A 13,992-nucleotide genomic window follows, 5' to 3' on the forward strand; every position below is an offset into this window, starting at 1 on the left:
AGCTGGTCCCAACATCCACAAAGTGTGTGTGTATTATTGGTTGTATTTTATGGGGGTAGGAGGGTAGTGTGTATATTGTGTGTGTGGGAGTATTATATTGTGTGTAGAGGTGCAGAGGAGAGTACTAGATTGTGTATCTTGTGTAAGGGTGTTGTGTATATTGTGTTTGGAGCTATAATATTATTGGAGAGATTAGTATTGAGGAGGTATTATAGTGTGTATTGTGGGGAGTATTAGTGTGTGTATTGTTTGTGGGTGACAGATGCTGGGGGTATACAGCAATCCCTGCACTGAGGTCCGAGGCGGCTCTGCATCGCTCGCACGCACTGTGGACGACCAAGCATGTGCCCATGATAATCATGGCCTTAGAGGGATGAGTGTGTCAGAGCCTAGAAGGGGCATATATATGATGGAGGAGGGAGGAGGAGGGAGGAGATGATAGCATTGTAAAAGTTAACAAGATAGTTAGTTTAAGCAGAAAGTGAGGAGAGGTTAGAGATAAGGGTAGATGTCAGAGGAGAGAGTTCAATTAAGCTGAGGTATCGAGTAGGACAGGGATGAGGGGAATGAGAGGTGGTGGATGATGAGAGCAGAAGAGGTCATGTACAAATAGACCTTGTTAGTCAGAGAGCAGTCATTCCAGAGGGCACGTGAGAAGTGAAGAGTAAAGTGAGACATGGAATGTGGATTACATTAGATGGGTTAATACGCTTAGCAGGGAGGTGGAGAGAGAGAGGCAAGAGGCAGAGAGTGGTGCAGGGGTTGAGGAAGAGATGTTGCATGTACCTTATCAGAACATTAAAGAACATCAATTCACACTGGTGCAGAGTTGATGATGAATCCAGTTCACCTCCAATTCAATTTTAACAGAAATGTTTCATTCTTCATTACTGAAAAAAAAGAAAAGTAAAAAACATTTCATTACTATTTTCAAAATGGATTGAATTCCCCCAACAATGACTATGTGTTACCAATATATCCCTCTCAGTCCCACTGCAGCATATACTGTACCAGTGTGAAAGTAGGAAGGTACACAGTACCGGTAAAACAATACGTGCCGGTACTATGCACCATATGAATTATAAGGGGATGTAAATCTCCCAGTCTCTCTCCATATCCGCAACAGAGCGGGCTCCGGTCAGTGGCATGGATGCCCATATATGGGTATGCTCATATTTGGGCATCCCATGTCACTGACCGGAGCCGGCTCTGAGTATAGGGATATATGCGGAGACGCAGAGGTGCAAGGAAATGGGAGGAGGCACGGTGAGAAACAGGGAGAGACCACAGGAAGATAGAGGGCAACAACTTCCACAAGGTACTTGTATGGGTATAATTGTTTGTATTTTGTGCAGAGGGGGTAATTTCAGATAAAATACAATTCTCCACCCTCTACGAAACAATTCCACTTTGTTCAGTAAGCCAGAAAGTCTTGGTCCCATGTGGACTGAATTTAATGCAAATAAGGTCCTTAATACACAAGTAAAGAATAAAGTTACTTATTCTCTACTGTAAGAAGTGCCACATTGCCCACTATTTGGGTCCTGTGCCCAGATTGTGACCATGCATGGCAGAGGTGAGATTCCCCCAACTCCAATTTGCTACACTCTCCAAGAGAGATAATTGTGATCAGAGGTGGAACTAGGGGAGGGTGTGAGCAGGGTCACTGCCCAGGGAGTAACCTGACTGGGGGCACGGAAATCTCATTTAGTGCATATGTTGCGGCACTGCATTGATTGACCGGTCAATCTGCACTGCTGCCTGTCACAGTGACATCCTGATCGGGCACTGTGATCAGCTATAGCACTGACCCAGGTGAGATAGTTCAGCACTTTACAAGGAGGGAACAGATGTTGTGGGTGACAGATGCTGGAGGTAGGCCAAGACTGTTGGCCAGAGTAACGTGGAGACTTACTGCACTCTGCATGCCCATCCTCTCCCTGACATCAGGGGAAGGAAGTGGCCCTGGGGTGTGTGTAGGTATGCCAGATGTCAGTGTATGCATAAGTAAGTATGCCTGTGTAGTGGGAGGTGTAGGGGCGTTAAGCTGGAGGACTTAAAACAGGCACAAAAGCACATAGATACCTCTGATTATACCGCACCAAATGCTGATAATATCATGCTGTAGCTGCACTTTACAGAAGATGATGCAGATGTCATCATTGGTTGGTGGGTTCATTAAATCAATCCATCATATCATAACCACACTGTGCATATGATGTACTGAATCAGTAACACCAGGAAGACATCTCCATGTTAGGAGTAGAGTTGAAGTTAACAGAATATGTCCAGCACTGTGGTGTGTAGCCCATAAATAATAATTGTGCACATTACCAGAACAACATACTGTCAACTGCAAGATCATTTTGCTGCTTGTAGCGTATGCTCATCCTGTACAGTGTTGTAGTAGATCCGTCTCTTCAGTGTTCACTGCAACAAAAGTAAGACATTGCATTAATATTACAGACGTTTGGGGGCTGAAATCTCACTTCGCTGCGGACAATTTCCCTTTGCATAAGATTCTTGTGATTATGTCAATGATGATCAATAACTGCATCATAACACAGCCGCTCTATACAGAAGATGTACTTGCTCTCAATGGTCATGGAGGTAATACGTCACACAATGTACAGATATAGCAAGGATTATTTCTCCCACTGGTGCATTATGGCATTATGATGGGAAATGTTGTGAGATTCTGCATTATCAGCATCACTGAATCTTTTGGAAATTAAGTGATATTCTATGTTTTAATGCAATATTATGGATGATCAGCCGGTAAAATAATAATAGCTTGCTGTATCTGTAGCCATGCTCTACCCATGATGTGCTGAACCAATGACTGCAGAGAGATTCAGAGTGGTAAACATGACTGGAACGCATCTCTGAATAATGGGCAGCAAAGCAGTGCAGAATAGGAGGTGAAAGTATTTAAAATGGAAGATCCTTAGCAGCTGTGTGGGGAGTAGACAGTACAGACTGACCAAGTAAATGGTAAAAGGAGTAACTTCAACATTACTTGGCTTTGTTCTCCACATTGAAGCTTTCCTCCTCTTTAAATCACTAATACTGATGCCATGTGTAACCTGTACTGAGAGTTATATAATCTACTGGCCTAGATGAAACCATATGATGCAAACAGGATCCATCCCACTCCAGATTCATAGAATTGAACCACCTCAATCTTTCATAACAATCACATAGAACTGCAGCTGTGCGCTACTGCACATGTTCTTGTTATGAATGGTAGTAGATGTGGTCCTTGGGTCTTTACTTCATACTGTAGCCACCCTCTACTCATGATGTATTGAATCAACGAAAACTTGCATGGTTCAGATCACAGGAAGGGGTAGAGTAGAGATGAAAATATTCAATGTGAAACCCGTAGCAGCCGGATTGTGTGGAGTCAATAAAACGACAAATACTAAATGGTAAATGAGAAATATACACATTGCTTATCTGTCTCTGTGTAGTAATTTTCCTTCTCTTCAACTGTCCTTCAAATTTTCTCTTTTGCAAGAAAAGGAACACATGGCTTCAATATTCACTTCTGTTCTGCAGTCATCCCTCCTGAAATAAAAGTTAAGCATTGCATTGTTATTATGTTACTACATACAATAAACCTTGCTCCAAACCATTTGATGCAAAGCAAATCCACCTCCCACCCACAGCTGTGCTCCTTCTAGAGCATGCATGTCAAACTCCAGTCCTCGAGGGTCCCAAACAGGCCAGGTTTTCAGTAGGGATATCCTGAAAACCTGGCCTGTTTGCTGCCCTCGAGGACTGGAGTTTGACATCCTTGTTCTTGAGCTTCTACCACGCAAGTCATCCATGTGAGTGACACTGTACTGCAGTCCTGGTCTGCACACAATCTACTGAATCAATGACATCACACTGTAAAGGCAATCTACAAGATGTATTAGTTGTCCACACTTCCGAAATGTTACTTTTATGTCCAAATCACTTATTCCCATGACCTGATATTTGTATTTGTTATTTATAGGATTGTCACAAAGAGTTGATGAGGTCACCAAATGATAGTATGTAGAGAGAAAGAGAGATCTCAGAACAGAGCCCTGATGTATACCCACAGACAGATCAATAGAAGACGAAGACATGTTAGCAACAGAGATGGAGAATGTGTGACAGGAAAGTTATGATGAAAACCAGGATAGAACTGTGTTACGGATACCAAGAGAGAGTTTAGAATATGAAGGAGGAGAGTGATTGAGAGCATCAAACGCAGCAGATAGATCAAGTAGGATTAGTAGGGAAAAGTGACCTTGGGAATTTGCTTTAAGCACAGTCTGTAGAACGAGCTGTACGAAAGGCAGGTTGTAAAGGATCCAGGAGGGAATGTGATTTAAGAATGTTGACATTCTAGCAATTAGGAGACAAACAGCAGGAGGGATACAGGGCGGTAGTTAGTAAGGCACATAGGGTGTAGGTTGTTTCTGAGAAAAGGGTGACCACTACAGGCTTAAAGTAAGAGGGTAAAGAGCCAGAGAATAGGGAGGAATTGAAGATGTGGGTGAGAGTGGGGACTAAGAGATGCAGTAAGGTGTGAGGGGATACGATCTAGAGGGCATGTGGTAGAGGGAGAAGAGAAGATGATTAGCTTCCAGCTCTGTAAGAGAAGAAAAGGAGTCAAATGCAGAAGGAGAATTAGGTAGAAGGAGAGAAGGGGGAAGGGACAGAAGGAATCTCCTTGTGGGTGGCATCCACCTTGCCTCTGAAGTAGTCAAATGCTTGAGGAGAAGTGAAGGAAGGATGGCAAGTGTGAGGAGAAGGTTAGTGGAGGGAGTCAAATACAGGGAAAAAAAGACAGCGTAAATTAAATTTGAGTGTTGATGAATGTGAAAAAAAAGTAGTGTGGTTTGGCCCCAGAGAGCAGCTTTATACAGGACTGGAGACATTTTTACTGTAGAAAAATCAAATATCAATTGTGTGATTTCCTTCATAGGCATTAAGAACAGCGAGTGGAAGTGTGATGAACATGTTTGGGAATTTAGCCAAGGGTGTGGGCTAGAGGGACAAGTGTGTCAGAGCCTAGAGGGGGCATATAGATAGGAGGATAGCATTGTAAGAGTTAATAAGATTGTTAGTTTAAGCGGAAAGAGAGAGAGAGCAGAGAGGTTAGAGTAGATGTCAGAGGAGAGTTTAATTAAGCAGAGGCAAATCAGTGGGACAGGTAAGATGGGGTGAGGGGAATGACTGATTGTGAATGATGAGAGCAGAAGAGGTCATGTACAACTAGAGCCTTGTTAGTCAGAGAACGGACATTCCAGATGGCATAGGAGAAGGGAAGAGAAAAGTAAGGAAAGGAATGTGGATTACATTAGATAGGTTAACACTCTTAGCAGGGAGGCAGAGGCAGGGAGGCCCGATGTGTATATGAGCAGGTTCAAGATTATAAGAGATATCCCACACATCAGCAAACATAGAAGGAGACACAGAGATAGGTGTAGAGAGAGACAGAGATAGCTCTATGTAGAGAGAGAGGGACGTAGAGAGAATGAGACAGATAGGCGCAGAGAGAGGGGGCGCAGAGAGAGGAGGCGCCAAAAGAGGGGGCGCAGAGAGAGGGGGCACAGAGAATAGGATATTAAAGAGTGCTTTTCATTGAGCAGTGCAGAAATAGCTGCAATAGAGGTCTGTACAAATGGTGCAGTGTGGAGACACATGCAAAGGTAGGGGAAGGAAAGAGGAGAACATGTGGATAAAAGCAGGAGTGTGGAAGTTAGAGAAATTAGAAAAGTTTAACAGAGGAGTGAGGAAACAGCAAGCAGAAAGAACAAGAGAGAGGTTACATTGGGATGACGTTCTGTGGTAAAGAGAAAATGCTAGGAGAGAGCTTTCAAATATTAGAGGACATGAATTGAGGGAGCAAATGTATAAATCAAAACCTGAGGGGGAGGTATAGCACGAAAGCTTGCACAGCAGATTATAGTCTTAATGTTGCGTGTACCTGTCAGGGTATTCAAGAAGTTAAATTCTCACAAGTGCAGAGTTCATGATGAAATGCTGAATCTAGTCCCCCTCCAATTTAATTTTAATATAACTTTTCCATTCTTCATTACTGCAAAAAGCAAACAAAACAAAACCACATTGCATTACTATTTTCAAAATGGATTGAATGGCATATTCAACAGTGACTGTGTGATGCCAATATTCCCCACTCACTCGTAGTGAAGCACATATTGTACTAGTGTTGAAAGTAGGCCGGTAGAGTCAGGTACGCAGTACTGATAAAACAATAAGTGCCCGTCGTAAGTACCAGCTCCGCAACAGTGCGGGCATCACATTAGTGACGTGGATGAACATATATGGATAAGCCCATATTAAGGCATCACGTGACCAGAGCCGTCACTGACTGGGTATACGTAAAGACGCAGGGAGATGCAAGGAAAGGGAGGGAGAGAGACAGGGAGAAGATGTGAAACGGAGGAAGGCACGGATGGAGGGAGTTCTTCCGAGCTTCTGCGGGCCTCTCTCTTTCACTGGTGCATGCCGGGAGCTGGTCCCAACATCCACAAAGTGTGTGTGTATTATTGGTTGTATTTTATGGGGGTAGGAGGGTAGTGTGTATATTGTGTGTGTGGGAGTATTATATTGTGTGTAGAGGTGCAGAGGAGAGTACTAGATTGTGTATCTTGTGTAAGGGTGTTGTGTATATTGTGTTTGGAGCTATAATATTATTGGGGAGATTAGTATTGAGGAGGTATTATAGTGTGTATTGTGGGGAGTATTAGTGTGTGTATTGTTTGTGGGTGACAGATGCTGGGGGTATGCAGCAATCCCTGCACTGAGGTCCGAGGCGGCTCTGCATCGCTCGCACACACTGTGGATGACCAAGCATGTGCCCATGATAATCATGGCCTTAGAGGGTTGAGTGTGTCAGAGCCTAGAAGGGGCATATATATGATGGAGGAGGGAGGAGGAGGAGGGAGGAGGAGGAGATGATAGCATTGTAAAAGTTAACAAGATAGTTAGTTTAAGCAGAAAGTGAGGAGAGGTTAGAGATAAGGGTAGATGTCAGAGGAGAGAGTTCAATTAAGCTGAGGTATCGAGTAGGAAAGGGGTGAGGGGAATGAGAGGTGGTGGATGAGAGCAGAAGAGGTCATGTACAAATAGACCTTGTTAGTCAGAGAGCAGTCATTCCAGAGGGCACGTGAGAAGTGAAGAGTAAAGTGAGACATGGAATGTGGATTACATTAGATGGGTTAATACGCTTAGCAGGGAGGTGGAGAGAGAGAGGCAAGAGGCAGAGAGTGGTGCAGGGGTTGAGGAAGAGATGTTGCATGTACCTTATCAGAACATTAAAGAACATCAATTCACACTGGTGCAGAGTTGATGATGAATCCAGTTCACCTCCAATTCAATTTTAACAGAAATGTTTCATTCTTCATTACTGAAAAAAAAGAAAAGTAAAAAACATTTCATTACTATTTTCAAAATGGATTGAATTCCCCCAACAATGACTATGTGTTACCAATATATCCCTCTCAGTCCCACTGCAGCATATACTGTACCAGTGTGAAAGTAGGAAGGTACACAGTACCGGTAAAACAATACGTGCCGGTACTATGCACCATATGAATTATAAGGGGATGTAAATCTCCCAGTCTCTCTCCATATCCGCAACAGAGCGGGCTCCGGTCAGTGGCATGGATGCCCATATATGGGTATGCTCATATTTGGGCATCCCATGTCACTGACCGGAGCCGGCTCTGAGTATAGGGATATATGCGGAGACGCAGAGGTGCAAGGAAATGGGAGGAGGCACGGTGAGAAACAGGGAGAGACCACAGGAAGATAGAGGGCAACAACTTCCACAAGGTACTTGTATGGGTATAATTGTTTGTATTTTGTGCAGAGGGGGTAATTTCAGATAAAATACAATTCTCCACCCTCTACGAAACAATTCCACTTTGTTCAGTAAGCCAGAAAGTCTTGGTCCCATGTGGACTGAATTTAATGCAAATAAGGTCCTTAATACACAAGTAAAGAATAAAGTTACTTATTCTCTACTGTAAGAAGTGCCACATTGCCCACTATTTGGGTCCTGTGCCCAGATTGTGACCATGCATGGCAGAGGTGAGATTCCCCCAACTCCAATTTGCTACACTCTCCAAGAGAGATAATTGTGATCAGAGGTGGAACTAGGGGAGGGTGTGAGCAGGGTCACTGCCCAGGGAGTAACCTGACTGGGGGCACGGAAATCTCATTTAGTGCATATGTTGCGGCACTGCATTGATTGACCGGTCAATCTGCACTGCTGCCTGTCACAGTGACATCCTGATCGGGCACTGTGATCAGCTATAGCACTGACCCAGGTGAGATAGTTCAGCACTTTACAAGGAGGGAACAGATGTTGTGGGTGACAGATGCTGGGGGTAGGCCAAGACTGTTGGCCAGAGTAACGTGGAGACTTACTGCACTCTGCATGCCCATCCTCTCCCTGACATCAGGGGAAGGAAGTGGCCCTGGGGTGTGTGTAGGTATGCCAGATGTCAGTGTATGCATAAGTAAGTATGCCTGTGTAGTGGGAGGTGTAGGGGCGTTAAGCTGGAGGACTTAAAACAGGCACAAAAGCACATAGATACCTCTGATTATACCGCACCAAATGCTGATAATATCATGCTGTAGCTGCACTTTACAGAAGATGATGCAGATGTCATCATTGGTTGGTGGGTTCATTAAATCAATCCATCATATCATAACCACACTGTGCATATGATGTACTGAATCAGTAACACCAGGAAGACATCTCCATGTTAGGAGTAGAGTTGAAGTTAACAGAATATGTCCAGCACTGTGGTGTGTAGCCCATAAATAATAATTGTGCACATTACCAGAACAACATACTGTCAACTGCAAGATCATTTTGCTGCTTGTAGCGTATGCTCATCCTGTACAGTGTTGTAGTAGATCCGTCTCTTCAGTGTTCACTGCAACAAAAGTAAGACATTGCATTAATATTACAGACGTTTGGGGGCTGAAATCTCACTTCGCTGCGGACAATTTCCCTTTGCATAAGATTCTTGTGATTATGTCAATGATGATCAATAACTGCATCATAACACAGCCGCTCTATACAGAAGATGTACTTGCTCTCATTGGTCATTGAGGTAATACGTCACACAATGTACAGATATAGCAAGGATTATTTCTCCCACTTGTGCATTATGGCATTATGATGGGAAATGTTGTGAGATTCTGCATTATCAGCATCACTGAATCTTTTGGAAATTAAGTGATATTCTATGTTTTAATGCAATATTATGGGTGATCAGCCGGTAAAATAATAATAGCTTGCTGTATCTGTAGCCATGCTCTACCCATGATGTGCTGAACCAATGACTGCAGAGAGATTCAGAGTGGTAAACATGACTGGAACGCATCTCTGAATAATGGGCAGCAAAGCAGTGCAGAATAGGAGGTGAAAGTATTTAAAATGGAAGATCCTTAGCAGCTGTGTGGAGAGTAGACAGTACAGACTGACCAAGTAAATGGTAAAAGGAGTAACTTCAACATTACTTGGCTTTGTTCTCCACATTGAAGCTTTCCTCCTCTTTAAATCACTAATACTGATGCCATGTGTAACCTGTACTGAGAGTTATATAATCTACTGGCCTAGATGAAACCATATGATGCAAACAGGATCCATCCCACTCCAGATTCATAGAATTGAACCACCTCAACCTTTCATAACAATCACATAGAACTGCAGCTGTGCGCTACTGCACATGTTCTTGTTATGAATGGTAGTAGATGTGGTCCTTGGGTCTTTACTTCATACTGTAGCCACCCTCTACTCATGATGTATTGAATCAACGAAAACTTGCATGGTTCAGATCACAGGAAGGGGTAGAGTAGAGATGAAAATATTCAATGTGAAACCCGTAGCAGCCGGATTGTGTGGAGTCAATAAAACGACAAATACTAAATGGTAAATGAGAAATATACACATTGCTTATCTGTCTCTGTGTAGTAATTTTCCTTCTCTTCAACTGTCCTTCAAATTTTCTCTTTTGCAAGAAAAGGAACACATGGCTTCAATATTCACTTCTGTTCTGCAGTCATCCCTCCTGAAATAAAAGTTAAGCATTGCATTGTTATTATGATAATACATACAATAAACCTTGCTCCAAACCATTTGATGCAAAGCAAATCCACCTCCCACCCACAGCTGTGCTCCTTCTAGAGCATGCATGTCAAACTCCAGTCCTCGAGGGTCCCAAACAGGCCAGGTTTTCAGTAGGGATATCCTGAAAACCTGGCCTGTTTGCTGCCCTCGAGGACTGGAGTTTGACATCCTTGTTCTTGAGCTTCTACCACGCAAGTCATCCATGTGAGTGACACTGTACTGCAGTCCTGGTCTGCACACAATCTACTGAATCAATGACATCACACTGTAAAGGCAATCTACAAGATGTATTAGTTGTCCACACTTCCGAAATGTTACTTTTATGTCCAAATCACTTATTCCCATGACCTGATATTTGTATTTGTTATTTATAGGATTGTCACAAAGAGTTGATGAGGTCACCAAATGATAGTATGTAGAGAGAAAGAGAGATCTCAGAACAGAGCCCTGATGTATACCCACAGACAGATCAATAGAAGACGAAGACATGTTAGCAACAGAGATGGAGAATGTGTGACAGGAAAGTTATGATGAAAACCAGGATAGAACTGTGTTACGGATACCAAGAGAGAGTTTAGAATATGAAGGAGGAGAGTGATTGAGAGCATCAAACGCAGCAGATAGATCAAGTAGGATTAGTAGGGAAAAGTGACCTTGGGAATTTGCTTTAAGCACAGTCTGTAGAACGAGCTGTACGAAAGGCAGGTTGTAAAGGATCCAGGAGGGAATGTGATTTAAGAATGTTGACATTCTAGCAATTAGGAGACAAACAGCAGGAGGGATACAGGGCGGTAGTTAGTAAGGCACATAGGGTGTAGGTTGTTTCTGAGAAAAGGGTGACCACTACAGGCTTAAAGTAAGAGGGTAAAGAGCCAGAGAATAGGGAGGAATTGAAGATGTGGGTGAGAGTGGGGACTAAGAGATGAAGTAAGGTGTGAGGGGATACGATCTAGAGGGCATGTGGTAGAGGGAGAAGAGAAGATGATTAGCTTCCAGCTCTGTAAGAGAAGAAAAGGAGTCAAATGCAGAAGGAGAATTAGGTAGAAGGAGAGAAGGGGGAAGGGACAGAAGGAATCTCCTTGTGGGTGGCATCCACCTTGCCTCTGAAGTAGTCAAATGCTTGAGGAGAAGTGAAGGAAGGATGGCAAGTGTGAGGAGAAGGTTAGTGGAGGGAGTCAAATACAGGGAAAAAAAGACAGCGTAAATTAAATTTGAGTGTTGATGAATGTGAAAAAAAAGTAGTGTGGTTTGGCCCCAGAGAGCAGCTTTATACAGGACTGGAGACATTTTTACTGTAGAAAAATCAAATATCAATTGTGTGATTTCCTTCATAGGCATTAAGAACAGCGAGTGGAAGTGTGATGAACATGTTTGGGAATTTAGCCAAGGGTGTGGGCTAGAGGGACAAGTGTGTCAGAGCCTAGAGGGGGCATATAGATAGGAGGATAGCATTGTAAGAGTTAATAAGATTGTTAGTTTAAGCGGAAAGAGAGAGAGAGCAGAGAGGTTAGAGTAGATGTCAGAGGAGAGTTTAATTAAGCAGAGGCAAATCAGTGGGACAGGTAAGATGGGGTGAGGGGAATGACTGATTGTGAATGATGAGAGCAGAAGAGGTCATGTACAACTAGAGCCTTGTTAGTCAGAGAACGGACATTCCAGATGGCATAGGAGAAGGGAAGAGAAAAGTAAGGAAAGGAATGTGGATTACATTAGATAGGTTAACACTCTTAGCAGGGAGGCAGAGGCAGGGAGGCCCGATGTGTATATGAGCAGGTTCAAGATTATAAGAGATATCCCACACATCAGCAAACATAGAAGGAGACACAGAGATAGGTGTAGAGAGAGACAGAGATAGCTCTATGTAGAGAGAGAGGGACGTAGAGAGAATGAGACAGATAGGCGCAGAGAGAGGGGGCGCAGAGAGAGGAGGCGCCAAAAGAGGGGGCGCAGAGAGAGGGGGCACAGAGAATAGGATATTAAAGAGTGCTTTTCGTTGAGCAGTGCAGAAATAGCTGCAATAGAGGTCTGTACAAATGGTGCAGTGTGTAGACACATGCAAAGGTAGGGGAAGGAAAGAGGAGAACATGTGGATAAAAGCAGGAGTGTGGAAGTTAGAGAAATTAGAAAAGTTTAACAGAGGAGTGAGGAAACAGCAAGCAGAAAGAACAAGAGAGAGGTTACATTGGGATGACGTTCTGTGGTAAAGAGAAAATGCTAGGAGAGAGCTTTCAAATATTAGAGGACATGAATTGAGGGAGCAAATGTATAAATCAAAACCTGAGGGGGAGGTATAGCACGAAAGCTCGCACAGCAGATTATAGTCTTAATGTTGCGTGTACCTGTCAGGGTATTCAAGAAGTTAAATTCTCACAAGTGCAGAGTTCATGATGAAATGCTGAATCTAGTCCCCCTCCAATTTAATTTTAATATAACTTTTCCATTCTTCATTACTGCAAAAAGCAAACAAAACAAAACCACATTGCATTACTATTTTCAAAATGGATTGAATGGCATATTCAACAGTGACTGTGTGATGCCAATATTCCCCACTCACTCGTAGTGAAGCACATATTGTACTAGTGTTGAAAGTAGGCCGGTAGAGTCAGGTACGCAGTACTGATAAAACAATAAGTGCCCGTCGTAAGTACCAGCTCCGCAACAGTGCGGGCATCACATTAGTGACGTGGATGAACATATATGGATAAGCCCATATTAAGGCATCACGTGACCAGAGCCGTCACTGACTGGGTATACGTAAAGACGCAGGGAGATGCAAGGAAAGGGAGGGAGAGAGACAGGGAGAAGATGTGAAACGGAGGAAGGCACGGATGGAGGGAGTTCTTCCGAGCTTCTGCGGGCCTCTCTCTTTCACTGGTGCATGCCGGGAGCTGGTCCCAACATCCACAAAGTGTGTGTGTATTATTGGTTGTATTTTATGGGGGTAGGAGGGTAGTGTGTATATTGTGTGTGTGGGAGTATTATATTGTGTGTAGAGGTGCAGAGGAGAGTACTAGATTGTGTATCTTGTGTAAGGGTGTTGTGTATATTGTGTTTGGAGCTATAATATTATTGGGGAGATTAGTATTGAGGAGGTATTATAGTGTGTATTGTGGGGAGTATTAGTGTGTGTATTGTTTGTGGGTGACAGATGCTGGGGGTATGCAGCAATCCCTGCACTGAGGTCCGAGGCGGCTCTGCATCGCTCGCACACACTGTGGATGACCAAGCATGTGCCCATGATAATCATGGCCTTAGAGGGATGAGTGTGTCAGAGCCTAGAAGGGGCATATATATGATGGAGGAGGGAGGAGGAGGAGGGAGGAGGAGGAGATGATAGCATTGTAAAAGTTAACAAGATAGTTAGTTTAAGCAGAAAGTGAGGAGAGGTTAGAGATAAGGGTAGATGTCAGAGGAGAGAGTTCAATTAAGCTGAGGTATCGAGTAGGACAGGGGTGAGGGGAATGAGAGGTGGTGGATGATGAGAGCAGAAGAGGTCATGTACAAATAGACCTTGTTAGTCAGAGAGCAGTCATTCCAGAGGGCACGTGAGAAGTGAAGAGTAAAGTGAGACATGGAATGTGGATTACATTAGATGGGTTAATACGCTTAGCAGGGAGGTGGAGAGAGAGAGGCAAGAGGCAGAGAGTGGTGCAGGGGTTGAGGAAGAGATGTTGCATGTACCTTATCAGAACATTAAAGAACATCAATTCACACTGGTGCAGAGTTGATGATGAATCCAGTTCACCTCCAATTCAATTTTAACAGAAATGTTTCATTCTTCATTACTGAAAAAAAAGAAAAGTAAAAAACATTTCATTACTATTTTCAAAATGGATTGAATT

The 13,992-nt window shown here is 43.4% G+C and overlaps 2 long non-coding RNA genes across 2 annotated transcripts; both read right to left on the reverse strand.

Annotated features, from left to right (window-relative positions):
* Positions 1–2,329: 2,329 nt before the first annotated feature.
* Positions 2,330–7,404, reverse strand: LOC142475020 (uncharacterized). The gene is made up of 4 exons (XR_012790666.1): positions 7,308–7,404; positions 5,969–6,079; positions 3,451–3,570; positions 2,330–2,430 (listed from the first exon to the last, which is right to left on the reverse strand). It is a non-coding gene; the product is annotated as an uncharacterized LOC142475020 (long non-coding RNA).
* A 1,441-nt stretch (positions 7,405–8,845) lies between these two features.
* Positions 8,846–13,928, reverse strand: LOC142475021 (uncharacterized). Its single transcript, XR_012790667.1, has 4 exons — positions 13,832–13,928; positions 12,490–12,600; positions 9,972–10,091; positions 8,846–8,951 (listed from the first exon to the last, which is right to left on the reverse strand). It is a non-coding gene; the product is annotated as an uncharacterized LOC142475021 (long non-coding RNA).
* Positions 13,929–13,992: the final 64 nt, after the last annotated feature.

Source organism: Ascaphus truei, unplaced genomic scaffold (assembly GCF_040206685.1).
Source record: "Ascaphus truei isolate aAscTru1 unplaced genomic scaffold, aAscTru1.hap1 HAP1_SCAFFOLD_1057, whole genome shotgun sequence".
Lineage (NCBI taxonomy): Eukaryota > Metazoa > Chordata > Amphibia > Anura > Ascaphidae > Ascaphus > Ascaphus truei.